Below are 17,603 nucleotides of genomic sequence, written 5' to 3'. Positions count from 1 at the left end.
AACACTAACCATGAACCCTAACCCTAAACTCTAGCCCTAAAACCCTAGCCCTAGACCTAGCCCTAACACCAAGCCCTAGCCCTAGCCCTAACCCTAACCCTAACCTCTAACCTCTAAAACTAACCCTAGCCCTAACCCTAAATCCTAACCCTAAACCCAAACCCTAAACCTAACCCTGACTCTAACCCCTAACCCTGACCCAGACCCTGACCCTAAACCGTGACAATGACCCTAAACCCTGACCATGACCCTAACCCTGACCGTGACCCTAACCCTGACCCTAAACTCTGACCCTGACACTAAACACTGACTCTGACCCTGACCCTAAACTCTATCACTAAACACTAAACCCTAACCCCTAGCCCTAACACATAGCCCTAACCTTACCCCAACCCTAATCCTAAACCCTAAACCCTAACCATAAAAACAAACCCTAAACCTAACCCTGACCCTAACCCCTGACCCTGACCCTGACCCTGACCCTAAACCCTGACCATAAACCCTGACCCTGACACTAAAAACTGACCCTGACCCTAAACTCGAACACTAAACCCTAAAACCTAACCTTAACCCCTAAACCCGATCCCGAACCATAACCCTAACACTAAACTAAACCCTAAACCCTAACCTGTGTAGGGAGTGAGGAGGTGGGAGGGACTAGGCTGGGCACTGTGAAGGGAGTCAGGAGGTGGGAGAGACCATGCAGGGCCCTGTATAGAGAGTGAGAGACCAGGCAGGGCACTGTATAGGGAGTAAGATGGTGGGACAAAAGAGACAGAAACCTGTGTAGGGAGTGAAGAGCTGAGAGACCAGACAGAGACCTTTGTAGGGAGTGAGGAGGTGGGTGAGACCAGGCAGGGCCCTGAGTAGGGAGAGAGGAGATGGAAGAGACCAGGCAGGGACAGGTGTAGGAAGTGAGGAGGTGGGAGGGACCAGGAAGGGCCCTGTGTAAGGAGTGAGGATGTGGAAGAGAACAGGCAGAGAACTCTGTAGGGAGTAAGGAGGTGGGACAGACCAGGCAGAGACCTTTACAGGGACGGAGGAGGTGGGAGAGAAAAGGCGGGGCCCTGAGTAGGGAGTGAGGGGCTGGGAGCAACCAGGCACGGCCATGTCTAGGGAGTGAGGAGGTGGGAGAGGTCAGGCAGGGACCTGAGTAGGGAGTTAGGCCTTAGGAGAGACCAGGCAGAGACCTGCATAGGGAGTGAGGAGGTGAGAGAGACCAGGTAGGATGCTGTGTAAAGAGTGAGGATGTAGGAGAGACCAGGCAGGGCCCTGTGTAAGGAGTGATGAGGTGGGAGAGACGAAGCAGGGACCTGTGTAGGGAGTGAGGAGGTGGGAGAGAATAGGCAGAAACCTGTGTAGGGATTGAGAAGATGGTAGAGAGCAGGCAGGGCCCTGTGTAGGGAGTGAAGAGGTGGGAGAACCATTCAGAGACCTGCATAGGGAGTGAGGAGATGGGAGAGACCAGGAAGGGCCCTCTGTAGGGAGTGAGTTGGCCAGAGATCAGGCATGTCCCTGTATGGAGTAAGGATATGGGAGAGACCAGGCAGGGCCCTGTGCAGGGAGTTAGGAGGTGGGAGAGAACAGGCAGAGAAGAGTGTAGGGAGTGAGGAGGTGGGACAGACCAGGCAGGGCTCTGTGCATAGAGAAGATGGGAGACACCAGACAGGGCCCTGTGTAGGGAGTGAAGAAGAGGGAGACCCAGGCAGAGTCCTGCTTAGGGAGTGAGGAGATGGGAGAGACCAGGCAGAGCCAAGTATAGGGAGTGAGGATATGGGAGAGACCAGGCAGGCCCTGTGTAAGGAGTGATGAGGTGGGAGAGACCAAGCAGGACCCTGTGCAGGGTGTGAGGGGGAGGGAGCATCCAGGCAGGGCCCTGTGTAGGGAGTGAGGTGTTGGGAGAGACCACACAGGTCCTGTGTAGGGAGTGAGAATGTGCCAGAGATCAGGCAGGGCCCTGTGTAGAGAGTGAGGAGGTGGCAGAGAAGAGACAGAGACATATGTAGGGAGTAAGCAGAAGGGAGACACCAGGCAGGGCCCTCTGTAGGGAGTGAGGAGGAGGGACATAGCAGGCAGGGCCCTGTGTAAGGAGTGAGGAGGTGGGAGAATCCAGGCAGACACCTGTGTAGGGAGTGAGGAGCTGGAAGAGACCAGGCAGGGACCTGTGTAGGTCCTGAGGAGGTGGGAGAGGCCAGGCAGCGTCCTGTGTAGGGAGTGAGAAGGTGGGAGAGACCAGGCAGAGCCCTATGTTGGGAGTGAGGATGCAGGAGAGAAGAGGCAGAGATGTGGGAGAGACCAGGCAAAGACCTGTGAAGGGACTGAGGAGGTGGGAGAGACCTGGCAGGGCCCAGTGTAGGGAGTGAGTATCTTGGAGAGAAGAGGCAGAGACCTGTGTAGGGATTGAGAAGAAGGAGAGACCAGGCCGGGCCCTGTGTAGGGAGTGAGGAGGTGGGAGAGGCCAGGCAGAGCCCTGTGTAGGGAGTGAGGTGTTAGGAGAGACCAGGCAGGGCCCTGTGTAGGGAGTGATGAGGTGAGAGAGAGCAGGTAGGACCCTGTGTACAGAGTGAGGATGTGGAAGAGAACAGGCAAGGCTGTGTGTAGGAAGTAAGGTGGTGGAGATACCAGTCAGGGACCTGTGTAGGGATTGAGGAAGTGGGAGAGACCAGGCAGGACCCTGTGTAGGGAGTGAGGAGGTGGGAGAGACCATCAGGGCCCTGTGTAGGGAGTGAGGAGGTGATAGAGAACAGGTAAGGCCCTGCATACACAGTGAGGAGTTGGGAGAGACCACCCAGATACCTGAGTAGGGAGTCAGGATGTGGGAGAGATCAGGCAGAGCCCTGTGTAGGAAGTGAGGTGTTAGGAGAGACCAGGCAGGGCCCTGTGTAGGGAGTGAGGAGGTGGGAGAGACCAGGTAGGACCCTGTGTACAGAGTGAGGATGTGGAAGAGAACAGGCAAGGCTGTGTGTAGGAAGTAAGGTGGTGGAGATACCAGTCAGGGACCTGTGTAGGGATTGAGGAAGTGGGAGAGACCAGGCAGGACCCTGTGTAGGGAGTGAGGAGGTGGGAGAGACCATCAGGGCCCCGTGTAGGGAGTGAGGAGGTGATAGAGAACAGGTAAGGCCCTGCATACACAGTGAGGAGTTGGGAGAGACCACCCAGATACCTGAGTAGGGAGTCAGGATGTGGGAGAGATCAGGCAGAGCCCTGTGTAGGAAGTGAGGTGTTAGGAGAGACCAGGCAGGGCCCTGTGTAGGGAGTGAGGAGGTGGGAGAGACCAGGTAGGACCCTGTGTACAGAGTGAGGATGTGGAAGAGACCAGGCAGGTCTGTGTGTAGGGAGTAAGGAGGTGGAGATGCCAGGCAGGGCCCTGTGTAGGGAGTGAGGATGTAGGAGAGATCATCAGGGCCCTGTGCAGGAAGTGAGCAGATGGGATACACCAGGCAGGGCCCTGTATAGGGAGTGAGGAGATGGGAGAGAACAAGCACAGCCCTGTGTAGGGAGTGAGAAGAAGGGAGATAACAGCCAGAAACAGTGCAGGGACTGAGGAGGTGGGAGAGGTAAGGCAGGACCCTGTGTAGGGAGTGAGGGGGTGATAGAGACCAGGCAGAGCCCTGTGTAGGGAGTGAGGAGGTGGGAGAGGCCAGGCATGGCCCTGTGTAGGGAGTGAGGAGGTGGGAGAGACCAGGCAGGGCCCTGTGGAGGGAGTAAGGAGGTGGAGAGACCAGGCAGTGGCTTGTTTAGGGAGTGAGCAGGTGCGAGAGAACATCAGGGCCCTGTGTAGGGAGTGAGGAGGAGGGAGAAAACAGGCTAACACCTGTGTATGTAGTAAGGAGGTGGGAAAGACCACCCAGAGACCTGTGTAGGGATTGAGGAATGGGAGGGAACAGGCAGAGAACTGTGTAGGGAGTGAGGAGGTAGGAGAGACCAGGCAAGGCCCTGTGTAGGGAGCGAAGAGGTGGAGAACCAGGCAGAGTCCTGCGTAGGGAGTGAGAAGGCGAGAGAGGACAGGCAGAGCCCTGCGTAGGGAGTGAGGAGGTGGGATTGACTAGGCAGGACCCTGGGTAGGGTGTGAGGAGGTGGGAGATTCCAGGCAGGGCCCTTTGTAGGGAGTGAGGTGTTGGGAGAGACCAGGCAGAGTCCTGTGTAGGGAGTGAGGATTTGGGAGAGACCAGGCAGGGCCCTGTGTATGGCCTGAGGAGGTTAGAAATACCAGGCAGGGCCCTGAGTAGGGAGTGAGGAAGTGGGAGAGAAGAGGCAGGGCCCTGTCTAGGGATTGAAGAGGTGGGAGAGAACAGGCAGAGACCCTTGTAGGGAATGGGGAGGTGGGAGAACCATGCAGAGACCTGTGTAGGGATGGAGAAGGTGCGAGGGACCAGTTAGGGCCCTGTGTGTGCAGTCAGGATGTGAGAGAGAGGAGGCAGGGCCCTGTGTGAATTGAGGATGTGGGAGAGGCCAGGCAGGGCCCTGTTTAGGGAGTGAGGAGGTGGGAGAGATCATCAGGGCCCTGTAAAGGGAGTGAGGAGGTGAGAGAGGCCAGTCAGGGACCTGTGTAGGGAGTTAGGCGTTAGGAGAGACCAGTCAGGGCCCTGTGTAGGGAGTGAGGAGGTGGAGAGACCAGGTAGGATGCTGTATAAAGAGTGAGGATGTAGGAGAGACTAGCCAGAGCCCTGTGTAGGGAGTAAGGAGGTGGAGAGACCAGGCAGGGTCCTGTTTAGGGAGTGAGGAGGTGGGAGAGATCATCAGGGCCCTGTAAAGGGAGTGAGGAGGTGAGAGAGGCCAGTCAGGGACCTGTGTAGGGAGTGAGGAGGTGGGAGAGACCAGGCAGAGACCTGCATAGGGAGTGAGGAGGTGAGAGAGACCAGGTAGGATGCTGTATAAAGAGTGAGGATGTAGGAGAGACTAGCCAGAGCCCTGTGCAGGGAGTAAGGAGGTGGAGAGACCAGGCAGGGTCCTGTTTAGGGAGTGAGGAGGTGGGAGAGATCATCAGGGCCCTGTAAAGGGAGTGAGGAGGTGGGAGAGACCACCCAGATACCTGTGTAGGGACTGAGGAGGTGGGAGAGAAAAGACAGAGCCCTGTGTAGGGAGTGAGGAGGTGGGAGATACCAGGCAGGGCCCTGTGTAGGGAGTGAGGAGGTGGCAGGGAGCAGTCAGAGACCTGTGTAGGGAGTGAGGAGGTGGCAGAGACCAGGCAGGGCCCTGTCTAGGGAGTGAGGAGTTGGAAGAGACCAGGCAGAGACCTGTGTACTGAGTCAGGAGGTGGGAAAGAACAGGCAGGACTGTGTTTAGCAAGTGAGGGGGTGAGAGAGAATAGGCAGAAACTTGTGTAGGGAGTGAGAAGATGGAAGACAGCAGGCAGGGCCCTGTGTAGGGAGTGAAGAGGTGGGAGAAACATTCAGAGACCTGAATAGGGAGTGAGGAGTTGGGAGAGACCAGGCAGGGCTCTGTGCAGGGAGTGAGGAGGCCAGAGATCAGGCAAGTCCCTTTGTATGGAGTAAGGATGTGGGAGAGACCAGGCAGGGCCCTGTGCAGGGAGTGAGGAGGTAGGAGAGATCAGGCAGGGACTGGTGTAGGGAGTGAGGAGGTGGGAGAGACCAGGCAGGGCTCCGTGTAGGAAGTGAGGAAGTGGGAAAGAACAGGCAGAAAGCTGTGTATGGAGTGAGAAGATGGGAGACACTAGCCAGGGCCCTGTGTAGGGAGTGAAGAGGTGGGAGAACAAGGCAGAGTCCTGCATAGAGAGTGAGGAGGTGGGAGAGGACAGGCAGAGCCCTGCTTAGGGAGTGAGGATGTGGGAGAGACAAAGCAGGGCTCTTTGTAAGGAGTGATGAGGTGGGAGAGACTAGGCAGGACCCTGCTAGGGGTTATTGATATTGTAAGGGTTAGGTTTAGGGTTAGGGTAGGGGTAAGGTTAGGGTTAAGGCTAGCTTTACTGTAAAGGGTGGGGCCAGGTTAGGGTTAGGGTTAGGTTTAGAGTTCGAGTTAGATCTAGGGTTTAGGGTTAGGGTTAGGGTCCGGTTTAGAGTTATTGTTAGGTTTAGGGTAGAGTTAAGGTTAGCGTTAAGTTTAGGGTTAGGGTAAGGATTAAGTTTAGGTCAGGGTTAGGGTTAGGACGAGTGATAGGGTTAGGGAAAGGGTTAGGGGTTTGTGTGAGGCTTAGTGTTACATTTACAGTTAAGCTGATGTTTTAGGGTGTTACTACCAGGGTTTACCAGGGTTAGGGTTAGAGTTAGGGTTAGGGCGAGAGTTAGAGGATAGTTTAGGGTTAGGTGTAATTTTAGGGTTAGGGTTAGGCTTAGGTTTAGGGTGAAGTTTAGGTTAAGGATGAGGGTTAGGATTAGGCTTTGGTGTTTAGGTTAAGGTTAGGGTTAGGCTTAGTGTTAGGTTTAGCGTTAAGTGTTTGGGTTAATGTTAGGGTCAGGTTTAAGGTTAGGTTTAGGGTTAGGGTTAGTGTTTGGTTTAGGGTTAGGGTTAGGGTGAAGTTTAAGTTAAGGGTGAGTGTTGAGCTTAGGGTTAGTGTTGGGGTTAGGGTTAGGGTTAAGGTTAGAATTAAGTTTAGGGTTAAGGTCAGGTTTAGAGTTAGGGTAAGTGTTAGGGTTAAGTCATAGTTAGGTTTAGGACTAGTTTTTAGTTAGAGATAGGGTTGGGTTCAGGGTTGGGCTTAGGTTTAGATGTTAGGGTGAGGGATAGTGCTAGGTTTCCATTCAAACTGCGTGTGTAGGGTAAGTTTTAGGGTTAAAGTTAGAGTTAGAGTCAGGGTTAGGTTTAAGTTTAGTGTTGGGATTATGTTTATGGTTAGGGTCAGGGTTGGGGAGATTTAGTGTTTAGGGTTACAGTGAATTTATGTTCTGCGAGAGGGTTAGGGTTAGGGGTTTGGGTTCAGGTTAGAGTCAGGGTTAGGGTTAGGTTTAGGGTTAGGGTTAGGTTTAGTGTTAGTGTTAGTTTTGCTTAGGGTTAGGGTTTGAATGAAGTTAGGGTAGGCTTAGTGTTATGCTTAGGGTGAAATTTTGGTTAAGGGTTCGGGTTCGGCTTAGGCTTAGGGTTAGAGTTAGGGTCAGTGGTTAGGGTTAGGTTTAGGGTTAAGGTTAGGTTTAGGCTAAGGATTAGCGTTAGAGTTACGGTTAAGGGTTAGCATTTCAGTTAGGTTTAGGTTAGGGTTATAATTAGGGTTAAGTTTAGGGTTAGGGTAAGAGTTAGAGTTACATTTACAGTTAAGATGAGGATTTTGGGAAAGTGTTACAGTTAAGATTAGGGTTAGGGCTAGGGTTAGGGTTAGAGTTAGGGTTAAGGGTTAGGGTTAGGTTTAAGATTATGGTAGGCTTAAAGATAGGGTTAAGGTTAGGTTAGGGTTAGGGTCAGGGTTAGGATTAGAATTAGGTTTAGGGCGAGGATTAGGGTCAGAGTTATTGTAAGGGTTAGGTTTCGGGTTACAGGTGGGCCAAGGTTAAGGTGAGGGTTAGGTTTAGGGGTAGGGTTAGGGTTAAAGTCAGGGTGAGTTTTAGGTTAGGGATAGGGTGAAGTTTAAGACAGGGTGAGGGTTAGGGTTATGGCTAAGGTTTGGGCTTGTTTTCAGGTTAGTGTTAAGGTTATGTTCAGGGTTAGGGTTAAGTTCATGGGTTGTGTTTAGTTTTAGGGTTAGGGTTAGATTTAAGGTTAGGGTTAAGTTTAGTGTTACGGTTAGGGTAAGGGTTATGGTTGTGTTAGGCGTTGTGGTTGGGGTGAGGGTTAGGTTTAGGGTTAGGGTTGGGTAGGGTTTGGATTATGGTTATGGTAAAGTGTTAGAGTTAGAGGTGTAGTTTAGGATTAGGTTTTGTGTGAGGGTTCCGGTTAGACCTTGTGTTTCTGGTCATGGTTAGGTTTGGTTTAGGGTTAGGGTTAGGTTCATGATTAGGTTTCGGGTTAGTGTTAGAGTTAGTGTGAGAGTTAGGGTTAAGGTTTTTGCTAGGCTTTGGTGTTAGGGTTAGGGTTTGTGTTAGGGTTAGGTTTATCATTAGGGCTCAGGGGTTTCAGGTTAGTGTTAGGGTTAGGGTTAGGGATAGCATTAGGGTTAGCGTTGTGGGATACGGTTAGGGGTTAGGGTGAGGGTTACGGTTAGTTTTACAGTTAAGGTGAGGGTTTAGGGTAAGTGTTATGATTAGGGTTAGAGTTAGAGTGAGGGTTAGGTTTAGGGTTAGGGTTAAGTGTAGGGTAAGATTTAGGTTTAGGTCCAAGTTGAGGGTTAGACTTAGTGTTCTATTTAGGGTCAAGGTTAGAGTTAGGGTTAGGGTTAGGATTAGGTCTAGGTTTAGGATTAGGATTAAGTTTAGGGTTAGGTTCAGGGCTATTGTAAGTGTTCAGTTTAGGGTTACAGATGGACTAGCGTTATTCTTAGAGTTAGGTTTGAGGTTAGGGTTTGGGTTAGGTCTAGGTTTAGGGTTAAGGTTATGGTTAGTGTTTGGATGAAGTTCAGGATAGGGTGAGGGTTATTTTTCTGGTGAGGGCTAGGGTTTGGGTTTGTGTTCAGGTTAGTGTTAAGGATAGGTTTAGGGTTCGGTTAGGGTTAGGCGTTATGTCTAGGGTCAGCGTTAGGTTAGGTTTAGGGTTAGTGTGAAGTTTAGGTTAAGGGTGAGGGTTATGATAAGGGTTAGGATTATAGACGGTGTTAGACGTTAGGTTTAGGGTGTTAGGGTTAGGTTTATGGTTAGGGTAGATTTAAGTTTAGGTTTAATATTAGGGTTAGGGTTAGATTTGGGTTACTGTTCGTATTAGGGTTAGGGTTAGGGATAAGTTTGGGGATAGCGTCAGGTTTAGGGTTGGGGATACGGTTAAGGATTAGGGTGAGGGTTAGGGTTAGGTTTACAGTTAAGGCGAGGGTTTAGGGTAATTGTTATGGTTAGGGCTCGAGTTAGATTTAGGCGTAGGGTTAGGGTGATGTTTCAGTTAATAGTCACGTTAGAGTTAAAGTTAGAGTAGGGTCAAGTTTAGTGTTCGGGTTAGGTATGGAGTTAGGGTTCGGGTAGGGGTAAGGTTAGGGTTAAGGCTAGGTTTACGATAAAGGGCAGGGCTAAGTTAGTGTTAGGTTTAGAGTTAGAGTTAGTGCTAGGGTTTGGGGTTATGCTTATGGTCAGGTTTAAAGTTATTGTTAGGCTTTGTTAGGGGGTTAGGGTTGTGTTTGTTACGGGGTTACGATTGTATTTTCGGGGTTTAGAGTTGTGCTTGTTAGGGGCTTAGGGTTGTTTTCGTGAGGGGGTTAGGGTTGTTCGTTGTTTGGGGGTTAGGGTTGTTTGTTGTTTGGGGGCTAGGTTTGATTGTTGTTAGGGGGTTAAGGTTGTTTGTTGTTAGGGGTATAGTGTTGTTTGTTGTTAGGGGTTCAGGGTTGTTTGTTGTTAGGGGGTTAGTGTTGTTTGTTGTTAGGGTGTTAGGGTTGTTTGTTGTTAGTGGGTTAGGGTTGTTTGTTGTTAGGGAGTTAGGGATGATTTTTGTTAGGGGGTTAGTGTTGTTTCTGGTCGGGGGTTAATGTTGTTTGTTAGGGCGTTAGTTTTGTTTGTTGTTAGTGGGTTAGGGATGTTTGTTGTTAAGGGGTTAGTGTTGTTTGTTGTTAGGGGGTTAGGATTTGTTTTTGTAAGAGGGTTAGTGTTGTGTGTTGTTAGGGGGTTAGTGTTGTTTGTGGATGGGGGTTAGTGTTGTTGGTTGTTATGGGGTTAGGGTTGTTTGTTGATAGGTGGTTACTTTTGTTGTTAGGGGTTTTGGGTTGTTGGATTTTAGGGGTTGAAGGTTGTTTGTTGTTAGAGACTTAGGGTTGTTTGTTGTTAGGGGGTTAGTGTTGTTTGTTGTTAGTGGGTTAGTGTTGTTTGTTGTTAGGGGTTCAGAGTTTTTTGTTGTTAGGGGGTTAGAGTTGTTTGTTGTTAGAGGATTTGGGTTCTTTCTTGTTGGGGGTTAGAGTTGTTTGTTTTTAGGGGATAAGTGTTGGTTGTTGTTAGGGGGTTAGTATTTTTTTTTATTTTTACTGGGTTAGTGCTGTTGGTGGTTACGGGGTTAGTGTTGTTGGTTGTATAGGGGGTTAGGGTTGTTTGTTGTTAGGGGGTTAGGGTTGTTTCTTGTTGTACTTTAGTGGTTTTTGTTGTTAGGATGTTAGTGTTGTTTGTGGTTAGGGGTTTACTGTTGTTGGTTGTTAGGGGGTTAGGGTTGTTTGTTGTTAGGGGTTTAGGGTAGTTTGTTTTAAGGGGTTAGTGTTGTTTGTTGTTAGGTTGTTAGGATTGTTGTTAGGGTGTTAGTGGTGTTTGTTAGGGGGTTAGTGTTTTTTGTTGTTAGGGGGTTAGTGTTGTTTCTTGTTAGAGAGTTAGTTTTCTTTGTTGTTAGGGGATTAGGGTTGTATGTAGTTAGTGGGTTAGAGTTGTTTGTTGTTGGGGGTTAGGGTTGTTTGTTGTTAGGGGGTTAGGGTTGTTGTTAGGGGGTTAGTGCTTTTTGTATTTAGGGGTTTCGGGTTGTTTCTTGTTGGGGTTTAGTGGTTTTTGTTGTTAGGGTGTTAGTGTTGTTTGTTGTTAGGGGGTTAGTGTTGTTTGTTCTTACGGGGTTAGTGTTGTTTGTGGTTAGGGTGTTAGTGTTGTTTGTGGTTAGGGGGTTAGTGTTGTTGGTTGTCAGGGGGTTAGGATTGTTTGTTGTTAGGCGTTTAGGGGTGTTTGTTGTTAGGGGGTTAAGGTTGTTTGTTGTTAGGGGTTAGGGTTGTTTGTTGTTACGGGGTTAGTGTTGTTTGATGTTAGGGGTTAGGGTTTTTTGTTGTTAGGGGGTTAGTGTTGTTTGCTGTTAGGGTGTTAGGGTTGTTTGTTGTTAGTGGGTTAGGGTTGTTTGTTGTTAGTGGGTTAGTGTTTTTGGTTTTTAGGGGTTAGGGTTGTTTATTGTTTGGGGGTTAGTGTTGTTTGTTGTTAGGGGGTTAGGGTCGTTTGTTGTTAGGGTGTTAGTGTTCTTTGATGTTAGGGGTTTAGGGTTGTTTGTTGTTGGGGGTTAGGGTTGTTTGTTGTTAGGGGTTAGGGTTTTTTGTTGTTACGGGGTTAGGGTTGGTTCTTGTTAGGGGGTTAGTGTTGTTTGTTGTTGGTGGGTTAGGGTTGTTTGTTGTTTGGTTAGGGTTGTGTGTTGTTAGGGGGTTAGTGTTGTTTGTTGTTAGGGGTTTAGGGTTGTTTCTTGTTGGGGTTTAGTGGTTTTTGTTGTTAGGGTGTTAGTGTTGTTTGTGGTTAGGGGATTAGTGTTGTTGGTTGTTAGGGGGATAGGAATGTTTGTTGTTGGTGGGTTAGGGTTGTTTGTTGTTTGGTTAGGGTTGTGTGTTGTTAGGGGGTTAGTGTTGTTTGTTGTTAGGGGTTTAGGGTTGTTTCTTGTTGGGGTTTAGTGGTTTTTGTTGTTAGGGTGTTAGTGTTGTTTGTGGTTAGGGGGTTAGTGTTGTTGGTTGTTAGGGGGATAGGAATGTTTGTTGTTAGGGGGTTAGGGTTGTTTGTTGTTACTGGGTTAGTGTTGTTTGATGTTAGGGGTTAGGGTTGTTTGTTGTTAGGGGGTTAGTGTTGTTTGTTGTTAGGTGTTTACGGTTGTTCGTTGTTAGGGGGTTAGGGTTGTTTGTTGTTTCGGGTTTAAGGTAGTTTCTTGTTAGGGGTTTAGTGTTGTTTGTTGTTAGTCGGTTAGGGTTGTTTGTTGTTTGGTTAGGGTTGTTTGTTGCTAGGGGGTTAGGGATGGTTGTTGTTAGGGTGTTAGTGTTGTTTGTTGTTAGGAGGTTAGTGTTATTTGTTGTTAGGTGTTTAGGGTTGTTTCTTGTGGTTTAGTGGGTTTTGTTGTTAGGGTGTTAGTGTTTTTGCTTAGGGGGTTAGTACTGTTGGTTGTTAGGGGGTTAGGGTTCTTTGTTGTTAGGGGTTAGGGTTGTTTGTTGTTACGGGGTTAGGGTAGTTATTTGTTAGGGGGTTAGTGTTGTTTGTTGTTAGTGGGTTAGTGTTGTTTGTTGTCTGGTTAGGGTTGTGTGTTCTTAGGGGGTTACTGTTGTTTGTTGTTAGGGGTTTAGGGTTGCTTCTTGTTCGGGTTTAGTGGTTCTTGTTGTTAGGGTGTTAGTGTTGTTTGTGGTTAGGGGGTTAGTGTTGTTGGTTGTTAGGGGGATAGGATTGTTTGTTGTTAGGGGGTTAGGGCTCTTTGTTGTTTGGGGGTTAGGGTTGTTTGTTTTTACGGGGTTAGTGTTGTTTGATGTTAGGGGTTTAGGGTTGTTTGTTGTTAGGGGGTTAGTGTTTGTTGTTAGGGTGTTAGGGTTGTTTGTTGTTAGTGGGATAGGGTTGTTTGTTGTTTGGTTAGGGATGTGTGTTGTTAGGGGGTTAGTATTGTTTGTTGTTAGGGCTTTAGGGTTGTTTCTTGTTGGAGTTGAGTGGTTTTTGTTGTTAGGGTGTTAGTGGTGTTTGTGGTTATGGGGTTAGTGTTGTTGGTTGTTAGGGGGATAGGAATGTTTGTTGTTAGGGGGTTAGGGTTGTTTGTTGTTACGGGGTTAGTGTTGTTTGATGTTAGGGGTTAGGGTTGTTTGTTGTTAGAGGGTTAGTGTTGTTTGTTGTTAGGGTGTTAGTGTTGTTTGTGGTTAGGGGGTTAGTGTTGTTGGTTGATTGGGGGTTAGTGTTGTTTGTTGTTGGAAGGTTAGGGTTGTTTGTTCTTAGGGGTTTAGGGTTGTTTGTTGTTAGGGGGTTAGGTTTGTTCGTTGTTAGGGGTTTAGTGTAGTTTATTTTTAGGGGGTTAGTGTTGTTTGTTGTTAGGTTTTTAGGATTTTTGTTAGGCGGTTAGTGGTGTTTCTTGTTAGGGGATTAGTGTTTTTTGGTTGTTAGGGGGTTAGTGTTGTTTCTTGTTAGAGAGTTAGGGTTCTTTGTTTTTAGGGGCTTAGTTTTGTTTGTTGTTAGTGGGTTAGAGTAGTTTGTTGTTGGGGGTTAGGGTTGTTTGTTGTTAGGGGTTTAGGGTTGTTTGTTGTTAGTGGGTTAGTGTTGCTTGTTGTTAGGGCTTCCGAGTTTTTTGTTGTTGGGGGTTAGAGTTGTTTGTTCTTAGAGGATTTGGGTTCTTTCTTGTTGGGGGTTAGTGTTGTTTGTTTTTAGGGGATAAGTGTTGGTTGTTGTTAGGGGTTAGTTTTTTTTGTTTTTACTGGGTTAGTGCTGTTGGTGGTTAGGGGGTTAGTGTTGTTGGTTGTTTAGGGGGTTAAGGTTGTTTGTTGTTAGGAGGTTAGGGTTGTTTGTTGTTACAGGGTTAGGTTAGTTTCTTGTTAGGGGTTTAGTGTTGTTTGTTGTTAGGGGGTTAGTGTTTGTTGTTAGGGGTTTAGGGTTGTTTCTTGTTGGGGTTTAGTAGTTTTTGTTGTTAGGGTGTTGGTGTTGTTTGTTGTTAGGGGGTTAGTGTTGTTTGTATTTAGGTGTTTAGGGTTGTTTCTTGTTGGGCTTTAGTGGTTTTTGTTGTTAGGGTGTTAGTGTTGTTTGTTGTTAGGGGGTTAGTGTTGTTTGTTCTTACGGGGTTAGTGTTGTTTGTGGTTAGGGTGTTAATGTTGTTTGTGGTTAGGGGGTGAGTGTTGTTGGTTGTTAGGGGGTTAGGATTTTTTGTTGTTAGGGGTTTAGGGTTGTTTGTTGTTAGGGGTTTAAGGTTGTTTGTTGTTAAGGTGTTAGGGTTGTTTGTTCTTAGTGGGTTAGGGTTGTTTTTTGGTAGTGGGTTAGTGTTTCTGGTTTTTAGGGTTAAGGGTTGTTTGCTGTTTGGGGGTTAGTGTTGTTTGTTGTTAGGGCGTTAGGGTTGTTTGTTGTTAGGGTGTTAGTGTTCTTTGATGTTAGGGCTTTGGGGTTGTTTGTTGTTAGGGGGTTAGTGTTGTTTGTTGTTAGGGCTTTAGGGTTGTTCCTAGTTGGGTTTAGTAGTGTTTGTTGTTAGGGTGTTAGTGTTGTCCGTTTTTGGGGGTTAGTGTTGTTGTTGTTAGGGGGTTAGTGTTGTTTGTTGTTAGGGTGTGAGAGTTGTTTGTTGTTTGGGGTTTGTGTTGTTTTTTAGGGGGTTAGTTTTGTTTGTTGTTAGTGGGTTAGTGTTGTTTGTAGTTAGGGGATTAGGGTTGATGTTAGAGGGTTAGTGTTGTTTGTTGTTGGGGCTTACTGTTGTTTGTTTTTAGGGGGTTAGGGATCTTTGTTGTTAGGGTGTTAGTGTTGTTTGTTGTTAGGGGGTTAGTGTTGTTTGTTGTTAGGTGTTTAGGGTTGTTTCTTGTGGGGTTTAGTGGGTTTTGTTGTTAGGGTGTTAGTGTTTTTGCCTAGGGGTTAGTGCTGTTGGTTGTTAGGGGGTAAGGGTTGTTTGTTGTTAGGGGTTTAGGGTTGTTTGTTGTTAGTGGGTTAGTGTTGCTTGTTGTTAGGGGTTCCCAGTTTTTTGTTGTTAGGGGGTTAGAGTTGTTTGTTCTTAGAGGATTTGTGTTGGTTGTCGTTAGGGGGTTAGTTTTTTTTGTTTTTACTGGGTTAGTGCTGTTGGTGGTTAGGGGGTTAGTGTTGTTGGTTGTTTAGGGGGTTAAAGTTGTTTGTTGTTAGGAGGTTAGGGTTGTTTGTTGTTACAGGGTTAGGTTAGTTTCTTGTTAGGGGTTTAGTGTTGTTTGTTGTTAGGGGGTTACTGTTTGTTGTTAGGGGTTTAGGGTTGTTTCTTGTTGGGGTTTAGTAGTTTTTGTTGTTAGGGTGTTAGTGTTGTTTGTGGTTAGGGGGTTAGTGTTGTTGTTTGTTAGCGGGTTAGGGTTGTTTGTTGTTAGGAGGTTAGGGTTGTTTATTGTTACAGGGTTAGGTTAGTTTCTTGTTAGGGGTTTAGTGTTGTTTGTTGTTAGGGGGTTAGTGTTTGTTGTTAGGGGTTTAGTGTTGTTTCTTGTTGGGGTTTAGTGGTTTTTGTTGTTAGGGTGTTAGTGTTGTTTGTTGTTAGGGGTTTAGGGTTGTTTGTTGTTAGGGGTTTAAGGTTGTTTGTTGTTAGGAGGTTAGGGTTGTTTGTTGTTACGGGGTTAGGTTAGTTTCTTGTTAGGGGTTTAGTGTTGTTTGTTGTTAGGGGGTTAGTGTTTGTTGTTAGGGGTTTAGGGTTGTTTCTTGTTGGGGATTAGTAGTTTTTGTTGTTAGGGTGTTAGTGTTGTTTGTTCTTACGGGGTTAGTGTTGTTTGTGGTCAGGCTGTCAGTGCTGTTTGTGGTTAGGGGGTGAGCGTTGTTGGTTGTTAGGGGGTTAGGATTGTTTGTTGATAGGGATTTAGGGTTGTTTGCTGTTAGGGATTTAGGGTTGTTTTCTGTTAGGGGGTTAAGGTTGTTTGTTGTTAGGAGGTTAGGGTTGTTTGTTGTTACAGGGTTAGGTTAGTTTCTTGTTAGGGGTTTAGTGTTGTTTTTTGTTAGGGGGTTAGTGTTTGTTGTTAGGGGTCTACTGTTGTTTCTTGTTGGGGTTTAGTGGTTTTTGTTGTTAGGGTGTTAGTGTTGTTCGTTGTTAGGGGATTAGGGTTGTTTGTTGTTAGGGGTTTAAGGTTGTTTGTTGTTAGGAGGTTAGGGTTGTTTGTTGTTACGGGGTTAGGTCAGTTTCTTGTTAGGGGTTTAGTGTTGTTTGTTGTTAGAGGGTTAGTGTTTGTTGTTAGGGGTTTAGGGTTGTTTCTTGTTGGGGTTTAGTAGTTTTTGTTGTTAGGGTGTTAGTGTTGTTTGTGGTTAGGGGATTAGTGTTGTTGTTTGTTAGGGGGTTAGGGTTCTTTGTTGTTAGAAGGTTAGGGTTGTTTGTTGTTACGGGGTTAGGTTAGTTTCTTGTTAGGTGTTTAGTGTTGTTTGTTGTTAGGGGGTTAGTTTTTGTTGTTAGGGGTTTAGGGTTGTTTCTTGTTGGGGTTTAGTAGTTTTTGTTGTTAGGGTGTTAGTGTTGTTTGTGGTTAGGGGGTTAGTGTTGTTTGTTCTTACGGGGTTAGTGTTGTTTGTGGTTAGGGTGTTAGTGTTGTTTCCGGTTAGGGGGTGTGCGTTGTTGGTTGTTAGGGGGTTAGTGTTTGTTGTTAGGGGTTTAGTGTTGTTTGTTGTTAGGGGGTTAAGGTTGTTTGTTGTTAGGAGGTTAGGGTTGTTTGTTGTTACAGGGTTAGGTTAGTTTCTTGTTAGGTGTTTAGTGTTGTTTGTTGTTAGGGGGTTAGTGTTTGTTGTTAGGGGTTTAGTGTTGTTTCTTGTTGGGGTTTAGTGGTTTTTGTTGTTAGGGTGTTAGTGTTGTTTGTTGTTAGGGGTTTAGGGTTGTTTGTTGTTAGGGGTTTAAGGTTGTTTGTTGTTAGGAGGTTAGGCTTGTTTGTTGTTACGGGGTTAGGTTAGTTTCTTGTTAAGGGTTTAGTGTAGTTTGTTGTTAGGGGGTTAGTGTTTGTTGTTAGGGGTTCAGGGTTGTTTCTTGTTGGGGTTTAGTATTTTTTGTTGTTAGGGTGTTAGTGTTGTTTGTGGTTAGGGGGTTAGTGTTGTTGTTTGTTAGGGGGTTAGGGTTGTTTGTTGTTAGAAGCTTAGGGTTGTTTGTTGTTAGGGGTTTAGGGTTGTTTGTTGTTAGGGGGTTAGGGTTGTTTGTTGTTAGGGGTTCAGAGTAGTTTATTTTTAGGGGGTTAGTGTTGTTTGTTGTTAGGTTGTTAGGATTGTTGTTAGGGGGTTAGTGGTGTTTGTTGTTAGGGGGTTAGTGTTTTTTGTTGTTGGGGGTTAGTGTTGTTTCTTGTTAGAGAGTTAGGGTTCCTTGTTGTTAGGGGCTTAGGGTTGTTTGTTGTTAGTGGGTTAGAGTAGTTTGTTGTTGGGGGTTAGGGTTGTTTGTTGTTAGGGGGTTAGGCTTGTTGTTAGGTGGTTAGTGTTGTTTCTATTTAGGGGTTTCGGGTTGTTTCTTGTTGAGGTTTAGTGGTTTTTGTTATTAGGGTGTTAGTGTTCTTCGTGGGTAGGGGGTTAGTGTAGTTTGTATTTAGGGGTTTAGGGTTGTTTCTTGTTGGACTTTAGTGGTTTTTGTTGTTAGGGTGTTAGTGTTGTTTGTTGTTAGGGGGTTAGTGTTGTTTGTTCTTACGGGGTTAGTGTTGTTTGTGGTTAGGGTGTTAGTGTTGTTTGTGGTTAGGGGGTTAGTGTTGTTGTTTGTTAGGGGGTTAGGGTTGTTTGTTGTTAGAAGGTTAGGGTTGTTTGTTGTTAGGGGTTTAGGATTGTTTGTTGTTAGGGGGTTAGGGTTGTTTGTTGTTAGGGGTTTAGAGTAGTTTATTTTTAGGGGGTTAGTGTTGTTTGTTGTTAGGTTGTTAGGATTTTTGTTAGGCGGTTAGTGGTGTTTCTTGTTAGGGGATTAGTGTTTTTTGGTTGTTAGGGGGTTAGTGTTGTTTCTTGTTAGAGAGTTAGGGTTCTTTGTTTTTAGGGGCTTAGTTTTGTTTGTTGTTAGTGGGTTAGAGTAGTTTGTTGTTGGGGGTTAGGGTTGTTTGTTGTTAGGGGGTTAGGGATGTTGTTATGTGGTTAGTGTTGTTTGTATTTAGGGGTTTAGGGTTGTTTCTTGTTGGGGTTTAGTGGTTTTTGTTGTTAGGGTGTTAGTGTTGTTTGTGGTTAGGGGGTTAGTGTTGTTGTTTGTTAGGGTGTTAGTGTTGTTTGTTGTTAGGAGGTTAGTGTTATTTGTTGTTAGGTGTATAGGGTTGTTTCTTGTTGGGGTTTAGT

General features: G+C 46.6%; 1 long non-coding RNA gene across 1 annotated transcript; it reads left to right on the top strand.

Annotated features, from left to right (window-relative positions):
- The first annotated feature begins 29 nt into the window (after positions 1–29).
- LOC135232576 (uncharacterized) lies at positions 30–10,379 on the top strand. Its single transcript, XR_010323095.1, has 2 exons — positions 30–3,278; positions 3,320–10,379. It is a non-coding gene; the product is annotated as an uncharacterized LOC135232576 (long non-coding RNA).
- Positions 10,380–17,603: the final 7,224 nt, after the last annotated feature.

Source organism: Loxodonta africana, chromosome 10, assembly GCF_030014295.1.
Source record: "Loxodonta africana isolate mLoxAfr1 chromosome 10, mLoxAfr1.hap2, whole genome shotgun sequence".
Taxonomy (NCBI): Eukaryota; Metazoa; Chordata; class Mammalia; order Proboscidea; family Elephantidae; genus Loxodonta; species Loxodonta africana.
This window is presented reverse-complemented; position numbering and strand designations above follow the sequence as displayed.